Genomic DNA, 14,967 nt, shown 5'->3' with positions numbered 1-14,967 from the left:
CAGAGGACCTGTGGTCATCGGGGGAACCGCTGGCGACCGCTCTACCCCATCGGCGACGTCCTGGTTTCTGGTCGTCGTCGGTGGACTAGAGTGTGGCGCAAGGCGGGGCCCTCATCTGCCGATATGAAGCAAGGCCGGTACCTGTGAAGAAGACCCAGTGCCTGTGAAGCTCGCCGCCCCGTGACACTCTCACGTAATAATGAGCGGGGCTGTACACGCCCCGGAGTCTCAGGGGTGCCGGCCTCAGGCCCCGGGGCTCCCTCCCACGCCCAGTGGCAGCACTTAGCTCTGCGCTGGTGAGAAAACGTCCAAGACTAGACTAGGTGCCGGACGCGGCCTTTTTCTGCTTTCATTGCTTTTCCCATTGGCTGTCGTTTTCCCTCGTTAGATTTAAGTTGGATTTGAGCCCAAAGATTTGCGTGTGTTCGGGAAAGGGGTGTTTAGTCTCGTTCGAGCAGTCTCTCGCGTTCTGGTTACCACTTTGCCTCAGCTGCCTCCCCTCGTGAGCCCCTCATGAGCCGGGCCAGGCCTAGCTTGCGTGCAGCCCAGACTGCCGTCGCCAAGCCCTCTCAGGAGGTTTTCATTACAGGCTCGATGGTCTCGTTCAGGAGACACTCGAGACACCACAGCCCTCCGCAGGCTAACTCGAGGCCCACGCGGGTCGACGGTAAACAAGCCAGCCAGCTCGTCGCAAAGTCAGCCGCTTGACGCAGGCGTACGGGTGATATCGCATCTACTAATATGTTGAATGCAAGTTTTTACATGAGGGGCTCCCCCTCCCAAAATGCTCTTACAACCTTTAGGGCAAGGCCCGAACTCTATCTGCGCAGGGTAAGGAAGCAGGGACTACACGCGGTCAGTCTGATAAATCCCCCAATGCATCCTCAGGGGCACCTCCTGAATCGTCGCTGGCATCGCTGGCCTCGCCATCGCTCTCCGTGTCGCCGTCAGTGGTGTCAGGGCCATTCACCACGTTGCCTCCATCAGCAGCCACGACCACGCCGTCGTTATCAGAAGCGAAGGCCCTGATAAGGGCATCCATGTTGTCTTCCACCCAGCGTGCCAGGTCGCCCCGGACGGCCTGGGGTACTGGGGCGATGGTGGCGTCAAAGTCAAAGTTGGGGTCCATGTTCCGAAGGTGGTTGAAGACACGAGAAAAGGCGCACCCGAGCAGGGCGTGACTCCTCTCCTCCACCAGCCTGTTGGCTCCGACCGACCGCGCCTCCAGCTGCGTCACCACGTCGGTGAAGAACTGAAGATTTCCAGCATAATTGACTGTGTGGGGCTCGTCAAAGACCGCCTCGCAGATGTTACCCAAGGCTATGTTGGCTCTCTCCTGGAGCGTGGTGAGCATGGGGCCGTGCTCGTGCTCCAGAATCCGCCGCTGGCGCATCTCGTCCTCGTTGTGTCGTGCAACGCCCTCAGCCTCGTCCACCCGCTGGCGGAGAAGAAGCACCTCGGCGTGGGAGGTAGTCAGCTCTTCCTGCGCCACGTCGAGGGTGGCCCGGGAAGCGTCGGCCCGCCGCGTCACTTCCTCCAGCTTGGCCCTCAGGGCGGCGGTCCTGCCTTCAGCCTCGACCTGGATCAACCCCAGCCTCTCCTCGAACTCGCGCTCAAGGTTCACGCGGGCCGTCACTACCCCGTGTTCAACCTCTTCCAGGACTCGGGCCTCGCACACAGCAACGTCATCCTCCGCCTGCATCACCAAACGCTCTCTCGTCTCCAGACATTCAAGATCGCGTGCGCGCTCGGCAGCTTCCAGCGTCAGCGCCTCCTCATGCCTCTGGAGCTCTGCCTGGTCGACCGAAGCCACCTTCATCGATGCAAGGGCCGTCTCACGCAGCTCCACCTGCTGCTCCAGGGAATGGCACCGGGCCTGGAGTTCCTGCACCCGCTCATCCGCCGCCTCACGCCGCCGGTCAGCCTCTCAGGCCTCCTCGACGGCCCGGGAACGACCCTCCCGAGAGGCCGCCAGCGACGCCTCGGCCTCCTCATTATTGAGGTCACGCTGGTGGCGCGCAAGGACGACAGACGCCTTCAGCTTGCGCCTCTCTTCAGCCAGGCGCAGGCCCTCAGCCTCAAGGTGCGCATCTTCATCAGCAAGCTCCTCACCAAGCCGGCTCACCGCGTCAGCCGCCCTCCGGAGAAACCCTTGGCGAAGAACGCGACGCCTCCGGGCGCGCTCGAGCACATCTTCCGCGTCGTCAGCCACCCCAAGTAAGCACGGGGGGCCATGAATCAGCACTCCCCCTCTGGGTAGGGGGCTGGGGGCTGGCGCCCTCGCGATGGCCGGGCGTGCCTCGCCAGAAGGCCGGCCTAGAGCCAGCCCATCCCCAAATGAAGAGCACAGGGCCGACCGCATCCAATCGCCATCCACGACCAGACGCGAAGCCCAAGGCAGGCTGGCTATGCCCCGAGAAGGCTCGCAAAGGAGGGTCGCGAGGCGCGCAGAGCTGCGATGCACCACAGGATGGCTCACCTCTCCGACCGGCCTCATCGCGAGGGCTCTGCTTGAGCTCGGAGCGCTCGAAGACGGTCGAGAGGGCGGAGCCTGGGGGATGGCTCCTCAGCCATCTCCGTGAGCTCGGCAGGAAGGGCCCTGCAGGGCAAGGATCAGCCAAAGCAACGGGAGGGATCACGAGCTAGGAAAGGGGAAGGCTTACTCATCAATGGCGAAATACTTCCTACGCTTGAGCAGGCGGCAAGGGTAATCGTCACCCAAGGCCTCCCTTCTCTTCTGGAGAGCCTCGAAGTCCATGCGAAAGCGACCCAGGAATTGAGCGCAGGGGTCAGCCTGCGACGAGGAAGAAGCGTCAAGGTGCCCAGCATCAGGGGCGTCGTCTTGATGCACGCCGCCGGTCGCCTCACCAAGAAGGGTAGCTGGGGCCCCAGGGGCCTCAACCACGGGCACTGCAGGCAGCGGCTCAACGCCTTCAGCTGCCGCAGTACGGGCCTCAGGAGCTGCCCCCTCAGGAGTGCCGCCTGGCGTCGTCACCCCGGCGGGGGCCCCCTCAGCCTCCAGCGGCCCATGCCTCCCTGCTCCGCCACTCGAGGAAGTACCGTCGTGCGCGACTGGAAGGGCAGTCACCATCACTGGGTTCTCGTGAGGCCACATGAGGCCAGCGGGGCGCAGCCCCCATTCGTCGAAGCCAGGCATCTGATTCACAAAGGTACAGCAAAGCCCCCCCTTGCCGGACGCTGCCAGGGGAAGGGTCCCTAGTCAAGACCAAGAGCACCTTCCTGAGCGCTTCGGGCGTCAGGTCCTCCTCCTGGAGCCTCATGCGATCTTCTCGCCCGCTGAAGGCCCACATCCGGCAGGAGTGGCGCTAGAGAGGAGCAATGCGGCGTAGCAGGAACTCCTTCACCACCCTGGGCACCGTCATGCTGAGTGCCCTCAAGAGCGCGAAGCGACACTAGACGAAGATGAGCCGGGGGCTCGTGAGTGTCTCCTGGCCCCAGCCTAAATTGGGGACAGCGGGCGATGTTGGCTCCGATAGCACGGGGCTGGGCACCCCTACATCCACGTACAGCCACCGCTCGCGGAACCCAGGCGCAGGCAAAGGAAGGCTGAAATCAATCCTTGAGGCCTCTGTTTCTGGTGCGGCAATGAAGCTCACGCATCCCAAGCATTGGGTGGGATCGACGAGGCGCAGAGAGAAGAAGTGATGCAGCAAGGCAACCGAAGGAGGGATGCCCATCATTGCCTCACAGACAAAGGCGAAGACGGCAAGATGAGTAACGGATTCAGGACCCAAATGCATCATATGTATCTGGTAATGGTAAAGCACAACGTTGAAGAAATCGGAAAAGGGGGGAACCAATCCTGCCCACAGGGCGTTGGCAAAATACCGGACCTCGGTGACTACTCTGTCGATGGAGAAGTGGGACGTGGGCCAGGCCGTCGTCCTCCCGCACTCGTTGAAGATAGTGGCCAGAGCAGAGCTAACCTTGCCCAAGCATTCTCGGTTGAGTATGATCGATCGATCGACGGCGGGAGCCGCCGGCGATGGCGAGCGAGACGGAGGCACCGGTTTATTCCATTTTCCCTTCTTTGTCGGAGCCATGGCAACGGGAAGAGGGAGGATTCGAGATTGGATTGGGAGCAGACACTAGAGCTCGAGAGGAGGAAGAGCAGGGGACGGTCGAGCGGCAAAACGAGGAACGACTGTGTGCAACCACGGGTCCACCTAGCTGGGCGCAAGATAAGGAGGCGTGGGGGAACAGGGCCGCCCACGTCCAATCAACCGCCACATGGCACCCGAGGCCGCAGGCTATTACGGCCCGCGGTGCTTCGCCCTTACCCCTTCGCTTCTCTGCTCAGCCAAGTCCGGGCGCGCCTTGGGCCCCGGGGCTACTATCGGCGTTCTGGGAACGGGGGTCCGTAGACTTGCCTGCCTGCGGCCTGCGGCGTAGCTCAAGGGGCGGCCCGGCACGACACATCTTCATCAGCATGAGCTCAAGACCCTCGCGAGGGGCCAAGCCTCGTGGGGTGGACGACAGGGAGCTTCCTCAGGCACGACCTCGTCAGGCTAGCTCGCGAGGAGGCGGAGAGATCAAGGCGGGGTACCTCACGAGGTGCCCATGACGCAAGCCATGACGACCAAGGGCGCCAGGAGGGCGCCAGCCCGTGCAATGTCCTTCTTTCCTCTTTGGTGCAAACGGAGCAAGCGCAGGCGAGAACATTAAGCAAAGGCATCCGTTTCGGTGCAACAAGACCAAGACCGTCGCAACGGCAGGAAGGAAGTCATTGTGGAGCCCAAGCCGGCGTCACCACCAGAGCCTTTGATAGGCGAGGACCAACTTTAGTCAGGATAAGTGTACTAGATGTTCCCCTTCAAAATGGCCAATTGTTGGCGCCCTTCCCGCTCAATATTTGGGAAGAGGCCCAGGTCCTTTGCCTATAAATAGGACTAGCCACCCACAAGATAGGGGAGATCATCTTGGAACCAGCAGAGAGAGCGACTGAACTCCCCTAGCAGTTCATCGCACCAGCCAAGAACAGACCCTTGCGAGGTTGTTCTTCCTTGTATTGTTCATCATCAGCCCAAGAGGCAATCCACCACACCACAAACTAGAGTAGGGTATAACACCACAATGGTGGCCCGAACTAGTATAAACCCTGTGTCTCTTGTGTTGTTCCTTTCATAGCTTAGATCCTAGCGAAGCGGTGAGGCGCAGGAAGGTAGAGGGCGAGATCTCCGCGCGCACCCCAGTGTTCGAACCTAGAGGGTCTGCCGGAACCCGAAATCCGACATAAGCCTCCCCCAAGCTTGAGCGATGCTTTCTCCTTCGCGACGCCAGAAATTATATATGTAATTACGATCACGATGAACAAGATGCATAGGATAGAACTTCTGGTGAAATTCCAACTTTAATCGCTTATAATTCCAAGATCCCGTATCATCACATAGCCTAAACCATGCCAATGCATCTCCCTTCAAAGATAAAGGGAAGACCTTCCTTTTGACAACATCATCGGGAATACCTGCAAGCTTAAATAATCCACAAATTTCATCGACAAAGATAAGGTGTAAATCAGGATGCAATGTTCCATCTCCTACAAATGGATTAGCTAGCAGTTTCTCTATCATACCCGAAGGAATTTCAAAGTGAACATTTTCAGTAGGTTCAGTAGGTTGAGGAGCATCTCTTTGCTCTACTTGTCGGGGCGAAGATGCCCCGAACAAGCCCCTCAAAGGATTAGTTTCCATAGTAACAAGTAACAGAAAATTTCAGCACATTATATAAATGTTTCCTTACCAAGTTCCACTCACCAAAAGCGCTACACTCCCCGACAATGGCGCCAGAAAAGAGTCTTGATGACCCACAAGTGTAGGGGATCTATCGTAGTCCTTTCGATAAGTAAGAGTGTCGAACCCAACGAGGAGCAGAAGGAAATGATAAGCGATTTTCAGTAAGGTTTTCTCTGCAAGCACTGAAATTGTACGTGATAAATAATTTTGTGATAAGATAAATTGTAAAGGATAATAAACAATAAAAGTAAATAAAGTGCAGCAAGGTGGCCCAATCCTTTTTGTAGCAAAGGACAAGCCTGGACAATTTCTTATAATGAGAAAAGCGCTCCCGAGGACACATGGGAATTATCGTCAAGCTAGTTTCATCACACTCACATGATTCGCGTTTGGTACTTTGATAATTTGATATGTGGGTGGACCGGTGCTTGGGTACTGTCCTTACTTGGACAAGCATCCCACTTATGATTAACCCCTATTGCTAGCATCCGCAACTAGAACAAAAGTATTAAGGTAAACCTAACCATAGCATGAAACATATGGATCCAAATCAGCCCCTAACGAAGCAACACATAAACTAGGGTTTAAGCTTCTGTCACTCTAGCAACCCATCATCTACTTATTACTTCCCAATGCCTTCCTCTAGGCCCAAATAATGGTGAAGTGTCATGTAGTCGACATTCACATAACACCACTAGAGGAAAGAAAACATACATCTGATCAAAATATCGAAGGAATACCAAATTCACATGACTACTAATAGCAAGACTTCACCCATGTCCTCAGGAACAAACATAACTACTCACAAAGCATATTCATATTCATAATCAGAGGTGTAATAATATGCATTAAGGATCTGAACATATGATCTTCCACCAAGTAAACCAATAAATATCAACTACAAGGAGTAATCAACACTACTAGCAACCCACATGTACCAATTTGTGGTTTTGGATACAAGATGGGATACAAGAGATGAACTAGGGTTTGAGAGGAGATGGTGCTGATGAAGATGTTGATGGAGATTGACCCCCTCCTGATGATAGGATCATTGGTGATGATGATGGTGATGATTTCCCCCTCCCGGAGGGAAGTGTCCCCGGCAGAACAGCTCTGCCGGAGCTCTACATTGGTTCCGCCAAGGTTCCACCTCGTGGCGGCGGAGTTTCGTCTCGTAAGCTTACCCACGATTTCCAGGAAACCCTTCATATAGCATAAGATGGACACCAGGAGGCCACCAGGGGGCCCAGGAGACAGGGGGCGCGCCTAGTAGGGGTGGGCGTGCCCCCCACCCTCCTGGACTGGGTGTGGGCCCCCTGAGGTGTTTCTTCCGCTCAATAATTCTTATTAATTCCAAAAATAAGTTTCGTGGAGTCTCAGGCCCTTTGGAGCAGTGCAGAATATGTTTCCAATGTTTGCTCCCTTTTCAGCCAGAATTCCAGCTGTCGGCATTCCCCCTCTTCATGGTAAACCTTACAAAATAAGAGAGAATAGCCATAAGTATTGATATATAATGTGTAATAACAACCCATAGTGCGCTAAATATTTATATAAAAGCATGATGCAAAATGGACGTATCAAGGTCCCTTGAAAATTGGCCCTAAAAGCATCCTCAAGTTCCTCCCAACTTCCAATTGAGTTTTCGGGGAGGCTTTTTAACCAATGTCGAGCTGGTCCTTTCAACTTGAGGGGAAGGTATTTGATGGCATGGAGGTCATCCCCACGAGCCATGTGGATATGAAGGATAAAATCCTCAATCCAGACCCCAGGGTCTGTCGTTCCGTCGTATGCCTCTATATTCATGGGTTTGAATCCCTATGGAAATTCGTGATCCAGCACCTCGTCGGTGAAGCACAGGGGGTGCACAGCCCCTCTATATCTGGACATGTCGTGGCATGCTGTTGACGGTTGTTGTGTACGGGGTTGATTCCGAATTGGTATTCGATCAGTATGATCGTTTTGGTGACCATAATCTTGTGCCAGAGCGCGTCCTCTAGATCCATAGATGGACATGGTCGCACCAGCCTTTTTGTCCAGGAGCTCTCGTAGATTGTGTGCTGGCTTGTGTGCGGCATCTGTAGCTGCTCTATCGTGGCCACGAGGTGGTCAGTCCGGCTGATCGGCCGTATTATTCTTCGGCGGAATGGTATCTATGGCCTCATCGTCAAATTTGGGCAGCAGCTTGCGCTTTGGGTAGCTCTTTGTGTGGAGATCGTCGCCATATTTTTCTTCAGTGTCTAGCACTTTGTTCCATCTACAGTTGAGTGTATCCTGCGCGGCCTTAAGCCTTTGCTTTTGCTTCTTTAGGCTCCTCGCGGTGGCCATAAGCCTTCTATGGAGGTTCTCTTGTTCCAAATGTATTTCCAGAATGAATGCGTCATCGTCCGGACTGTCCTCCTCTTCGGAAGCAGGTTGATGAGTTCCACCCCCGGGATCACCGTGATCGGGCGTCTGCTCCAGGCTATGCTCTATGTGACCTGGCTCATCCTGCTCCATCGCTGGGTCCATGTGGTCATTGTTGCCTTTGGAATCGACCGGGTTGTCAATTTTTCTTGCGCTATTGTCGCTATTTTTACTGTGGCTGGACTTAGAGCGGCGCCTGCGCTGTTGTTTTGGCTTTTGTCTGGGGGGTTTATCCTCCATTGCCTCCTTTTTGTCACTGTTGTCCTCCTTAGGCGTTGTCCACCATATATATATATCATATGATGAGGTGGTAGTCCAGCGCCTTGTGGGCGGTGGTTCCAGATCGTCCCCTGCATCGACGTCCATACCGTTCATGTCGTCGGAGTCGAAGTCGAGCATGTCTGTTAAGTCATTGACAATGGCCATTAAGTGGGTGGTGGGTGGGTTGCGAATTTCTTCGTCGTCTGTATCCCGCTCGAGCCAGACGTAGTTCGGCCAAGAGTCTTCTGACAAAGAGAGAGACCTTAAAGAGTTTAGCACGTCACCAAAGGGCGAGTGCTGAAAGATATCCGCGGCGGTGAAATCCATGATCGGTGCCCAATCAGATTCGATGGGTACGGATGCACGCGGTCCAGAACCTTCGACCGGAGACAAGTCCGGGGGTCTGGTGACACAGATTTCCTCAGAGGTGGAGTCTGTGTTTGGCTCCAACGCCCGTGAGTATGCGGCCTCCATGGTGGGGTCTATCCACCTGTCCTCGGGCAACGTGATCTGCCCTGGATTTAGGTCCGGAGCTACTGCAGGTGGGATATCCCGAATACTATCCGACATCAGATCTAAGTCATGCTCATCGTGACCGTTCGGCGCTCCTGACACAGGCCCGAATCCGTCGAAGATCAAGTCTCCGCGGATGTCGGTCATGTAGTTCAAGTTTCTGAACCTGACCTGATGGCCAGGGGTGTAGCTGTCGATCTGCTCCAGATGGCCTAGCGAATTGGCCCGCAGTGCGAAGCCGCCGAACACGAAGATCTGTCCGGGGAGAAAAGTCTCACCCTGGACCGTATTGTTGTTGAGGATTGAAGGAGCCATCAAACCTTGAAGCAATGACACAGAGGAACTCTCAATGAAAGCACCAATGTCGGTGTCAAAACCGGCGGATCTCGGGTAGGGGGTCCCGGGCTGTGCGTCTAAGGCTAATGGTAACATAAGGCTGGGGACACGATGTTTACCCAGGTTCGGGCCCTCTCGATGGAGGTAATACCCTACTTCCTGCTTGATTGATCTTGATGTTATGAGTATTACAAGAGTTGATCTACCACGAGATCACAGAGGCTAAACCCTAGAAGCTAGCCTATGATTATGATTGTTGTTGTTCTTGTCCTACGGACTAAACCCTCTGGTTTATATAGACACTAGAGGGGGCTAGGGTTACCCAGAGTCGGTTACAGAGAAGGCGATCTAATATCCGGATCGCCAAGCTTGCCTTCCACGCCAGGGAGAGTCCCATCCGGACACGGGATGAAGTCTTCAATCTTGTTATCTTCATAGTCCAACAGTCCGGCCAAAGTATATAGTTCGGCTGTCTGGATACCCCCAAATCCAGGACACCCTCACCCGTATCATGCTTTGTTTGGACGGCCGGCTTATGCCAAGTTCATGGTGCGGACTTGTTTTGTTTATCTACAGCTCAAGATGCCGGGTCACAAAGGGACCATTACAGTTCATGGTAGTTGGAAGGTAGCCTTGGATTGCGAAGAAGGTGACGCGGCTTATGCTGAGTCGGTCTGTGCAGCAGAAGAGTTGAAGTTTTACAAGGACAATGTTGACCCGGCGGACATGACATCTTTGAAGAAGCCCACCACAGAGCATGAACTAGTGATGAAGTTTAAGTCGGCCGATGACACCAAGCTAGTTGATTTTGTTCCTGGCGATTCATCTAAGCAGTTCAATATCAGTGCTAATATGGATCCTAAATAGGAAAGCGCGCTCATCGAGTTCATCCATGAGAACCGGGACATCTTTGCATGGAAACCATCTGACATTCTAGGTGTACCGAGAGAACTCGCTGAGCACACTCTCAATATTGACCCCAAATTTAAGCCGGTCAAACAGTTTCTTCGGCGGTTCAATGAGGAGAGGCGTAAGGCCATTGGTGAGGAAGTGTCCCGGCTCTTAGCGGCCGGATTTATTATTGAAGTTTTTCATCCAGAGTGGTTGGCTAACCCGGTGCTCATGCTTAAGAAGAATGACACCTGCGTATGTGTGTGGATTACACGGACCTAAACAAGGCTTGTCCGGCTGATCCTTTCGCTCTCCCTTGTATTGATCAAATCATTGATGCTACGGCAGGTTGTGAGCGTTTGAGTGTTTTGGATGTTTATTCTGGTTAACATCATATCAAGATGGCAGTTAAGGACCAGGAGAAGACGACTTTTATTACTCCGTTTGGAGCCTTCTGCTATGTGTCCATGCCTTTTGGGCTTAAGAGTGCGCAGGAGACTTATCAGCGATGTCTGCAGAACTGTCTTCACAATCAGATTGGGCGCAATGTTCATGCTTATGTGGACGACATTGTGGTGAAGTCCAGAGAGAAGGAGACCTTGATAGATGATCTGAAGGAAACCTTTGATAATCTCCGGATCTACAAGATGATGCTTAACCCGGTGATGTCTACTACACAACCTTCTTCTTGTAGACGTTGTTGGGCCTCCAAGTGCAGAGGTTTGTAGGACAGTAGCAAATTTCCCTCAAGTGGGTGACCTAAGGTTTATCAATCTGTGGGAGGCGTAGGATGAAGATGGTCTCTCTCAAACAACCCTGCAACCAAATAGCAAAGAGTCTCTTGTGTCCCCAACACACCCAATACAATGGCAAATTGTATAGGTGCACTAGCTCGGCGAAGAGATGGTGATACAAGTGCAATATGGATGGTAGATATAGGTTTTTGTAATCTGAAAATATAAAAACAGCAAGGTAACTAATGGTAAAAGTGAGCGTAAACGGTATTGCAATTCTAGGAAACAAGGCCTAAGGTTCATACTTTCACTAGTGAAAGTTCTCTCAACAATAATAACAGAATTGGATCATATAGCTATCCCTCAACATGCAACAAAGAGTCACTCCAAAGTCACTAATAGCAGAGAACAAACGAAGAGATTATTGTAGGGTACGAAACCACCTCAAAGTTATCCTTTCTGATCGATCTATTCAAGAGTCCGTAGTGAAATAACACGAAGTTATTCTTTCCGTTCGATCTATCATAGAGTTCGTACTAGAATAACACCTTAAGACACAAATCAACCAAAACCCTAATGTCACATAGATACTCCAATGTCACCTCAAGTATCCATGGGCATGATTATACGATATGCATCACACAATCTCAGATTCATCTATTCAGCCAACACAAAGTACTTCAAAGACTGCCCCAAAGTTTCTATCGAAGAGTCAAGACGAAAACATGTGCCAAGCCCTATGCATAAATTCACAAGGTCACTGAACCCGCAAGTTGATCACCAAAACATACATCAAGTAGATCACATGAATATCCCATTGTCACCACAGATAAGCACATGCAAGACATACATCAAGTGTTCTCAAATCCTTAAAGACTCAATCCGATAAGATAACTTCAAAGGGAAAACTCAATCCATTACAAGAGAGTAGAGGGGGAGAAACATCATAAGATCCAACTATTATAGCAAAGCTCGCGGTACATCAAGATCGTGCCAAATCAAGAACACGAGAGAGAGAGAGAGAGAGATCAAACACATAGCTACTGGTACATACCCTCAACCCCGAGGGTGAACTACTCCCTCCTCGTCATGGAGAGCTGGGATGATGAAGATGGCCACGGGTGAGGGATCACCCCTCCGGTAGGGTGCCGAAATAGGGTCCCGATTGGTTTTTGGTGGCTACAGAGGCTGGCGGCGGCGGAACTCCTGATCTGTTGTGCTCCTCGATGTTTTTAGGGTATATGTATATATATAGGCGAAAGAAGTCGGTCAGGGGAGGCACGAGGGGCCCACGAGGGTGGGGGGCGTGCCCAGGGGGTAGGGCGTGCCTCCCTGCCTCGTGGCTTCCTTGTTGCTTCCCTGACGTCTACTCCAAGTCTCCTGGATTGCTTCCGTTCCAAAAATAACTCTCCCGAAGATTTCATTCCATTTGGACTCCGTTTGATATTCCTTTTCTGCGAAATACTGAAATAGGCAAAAAAACAACAATATGGGTTGGGCGTCCGGTTAATAGGTTTGTCCCAAAAATAATATAAAAGTGTATAATAAAGCCCATTAAACATCTAAAACAGATAATATAATAGCATGAATACATCATAAATTATAGATACGTTGGAGACGTATCAGCATCCCCAAGCTTAATTCCTACTCGTGCTCGAGTAGGTAAATGATAAAAGAAAGAATTTATGAAGTGTGAATGCTACCTAACATATTTATCTATGTACTCTATTGTGGCAAGAATATTCAGATCCAAATGATTCAAGATAAAAGTTCAATATTGACATAAGAATAGTAATACTTCAAGCATACTAACAAGTAATCATGTCTTATCAAAATAATATAGCCAAAGAAAGCTTATCCCTACAAAATCATATAGTTAGGCTATGCTTCATTTTCATCACACAAAATACTCCCATCATGCACAACCCCGGTTTCAGCCAAGCAATTGGTTCATACTTTTTAATGCGCTTCAGTTTTTTCAACGCTCACGCAATACATGAGTGTAAGCCCTGGATATGGCACTATGGTTCGAATAGAATATGATGATGGAGGTTGTTTGGAGAATACAGAAAATAAGAAAGTCTCATATTGACGAGGCTAATCAACGGGCTATGGAGATGCCCATTAATTGATATCAACATGAGGAGTAGGGATTGCCATGCAACGGATGCACTAGAGCTATAAATGTATGAAAGCTCAACAAAAGAAACTAAATGGACGTGCATCCAACTTGCTTGCTCACGAAGATCTAGGTCATTTTGAGGAAGCCCATCGTTGGAATATACAAGCCAAGTTCTATAATGAAAAATTCCCACTAGTATATGAAAGTGACAACATAGGAGACTCTGTATAATAAAGATCATGGTGCTACTTTGAAGCACAAGTGTGGAAAAGGATAGTAACATTGTCCACCTTATTTTTGGGCCTTTCTTTTTTTATTTGGCCTTTTTCTTTTTTTTATTTGGCCTTTCTTTTTTTATTTGACTTTTATCTTTTTTTATTAAGGAACAATGCTCTAATAATGATGATCATCACACTTCTATTTACTTACAACTCATGGATTACAACTCTATATGAATGCCTCCGGCGGTGTACCGGGATATGCAATGAATCAAGAGTGACATTATGAAAAATTATGCATGGTGGCTTTCCCACAAATACGATGTGAACTACATGATCATGCAAGGCAATATGACAATGATGAAACGTGTCATAATAAACGGAATAGTGGAAAGTTGCATGGCAATATATCTCGGAATGGCTATGGAAATGCCATAATAGGTAGGTATGGTGGCTGTTTTGAGGAAGATATAAGGAGGTTTATGTGTGATAGAGTGTATCGTATCATGGGGTTTTGATGCACCGGCGAAGTTTGCACCAACTCTCAAGGTGAGAAAGGGCAATGCACGGTACCATAGAGGCTAGCAATGATGGAAGGGTGAGTGCGTATAATCCATGGACTCACATTAGTCCTAAAGAACTCATATACTTATTGGAAAAGTTTTATTAGCCCTCGAAGCAAAGTACTACTATGCATGTTCCTAGGGGGGAGGTTGGTAGGAGTTAACCATCGTGCGCCCCCGACCTCCACACATAAGGAAGGCAATCAAAAGAGCACCCCATGCAACAAATTTGTTACACAACTTTTACCATACGTGCATGCTACGGGACTTGCCAACTTCAACACAAGTATTTCTCAATTTCATATTACCCAACTAGCATGACTCTAACATTACCACCTTTATATCTCAAAACAACTATCAAGCATCAAGTTGATCATAGTATTCAATTCACTTTCTATGATAGTTTTCACTATACCCAACATGGATGCACATCATTCTAGGACCAATTTTATAACCATAGAAAATGCCATGCTGTTCTAAAAGACTGTCAAAATAATATAAGTGAAGCATAAGAGTTCATCTATTTCTTCAAAATAAAACTACCACGCTGCTCTAAAAGGGTATAAGTGAAGCACTAGAGCAAATGACAAACTACTCCGAAAGATATAAGTGAAGATCAATGAGTAGTCGAATAATTATGAAAATATGTGAAGACTCTCTAACATTTAAGAATTTCAGATCTTGGTATTTTATTCAAACAGCAAGCAAAACAAAAGAAAATAAAATGACGCTCCAAGCAAAACACATATCATGTGGTGAATAAAAATATATGTCCAAGTAAAGTTACCGATGAACGAAGACGAAAGAGGGGATGCCTTTTGGGGCATCCCCAAGCTTAGGCTCTTGGTTGTCCTTGAATATTACCTTGGGGTGCCTTGGGAATCCCCAAGCTTAGGATCTTGCCACTCCATATTCCATAGTCCATCGAATCTTTACCCAAAAGTTGAAAACTTCACAACACAAAACTCAACAGAAAACTCGTAAGCTCCGTTAGTATAAGAAAATAAATCACCACTTAGGTACTGTTGTGAATGCATTCTAAATTCATATTGGTGTTAAACCTACTGTATTACAACTTCTCTATGGTTCATACCCTCCGGTACTACTCATAGATTCATCAAAATAAGCAAACAACACAATGAAAACATAATCTGTCAAAAACACAACAGTCTG

This window comes from Triticum aestivum, chromosome 1B (genome assembly GCF_018294505.1).
Source record: "Triticum aestivum cultivar Chinese Spring chromosome 1B, IWGSC CS RefSeq v2.1, whole genome shotgun sequence".
NCBI classification, from domain to species: domain Eukaryota; kingdom Viridiplantae; phylum Streptophyta; class Magnoliopsida; order Poales; family Poaceae; genus Triticum; species Triticum aestivum.
The sequence above is the reverse complement of the archived record's forward strand: the minus strand, read 5'-3'. Positions refer to the sequence as shown.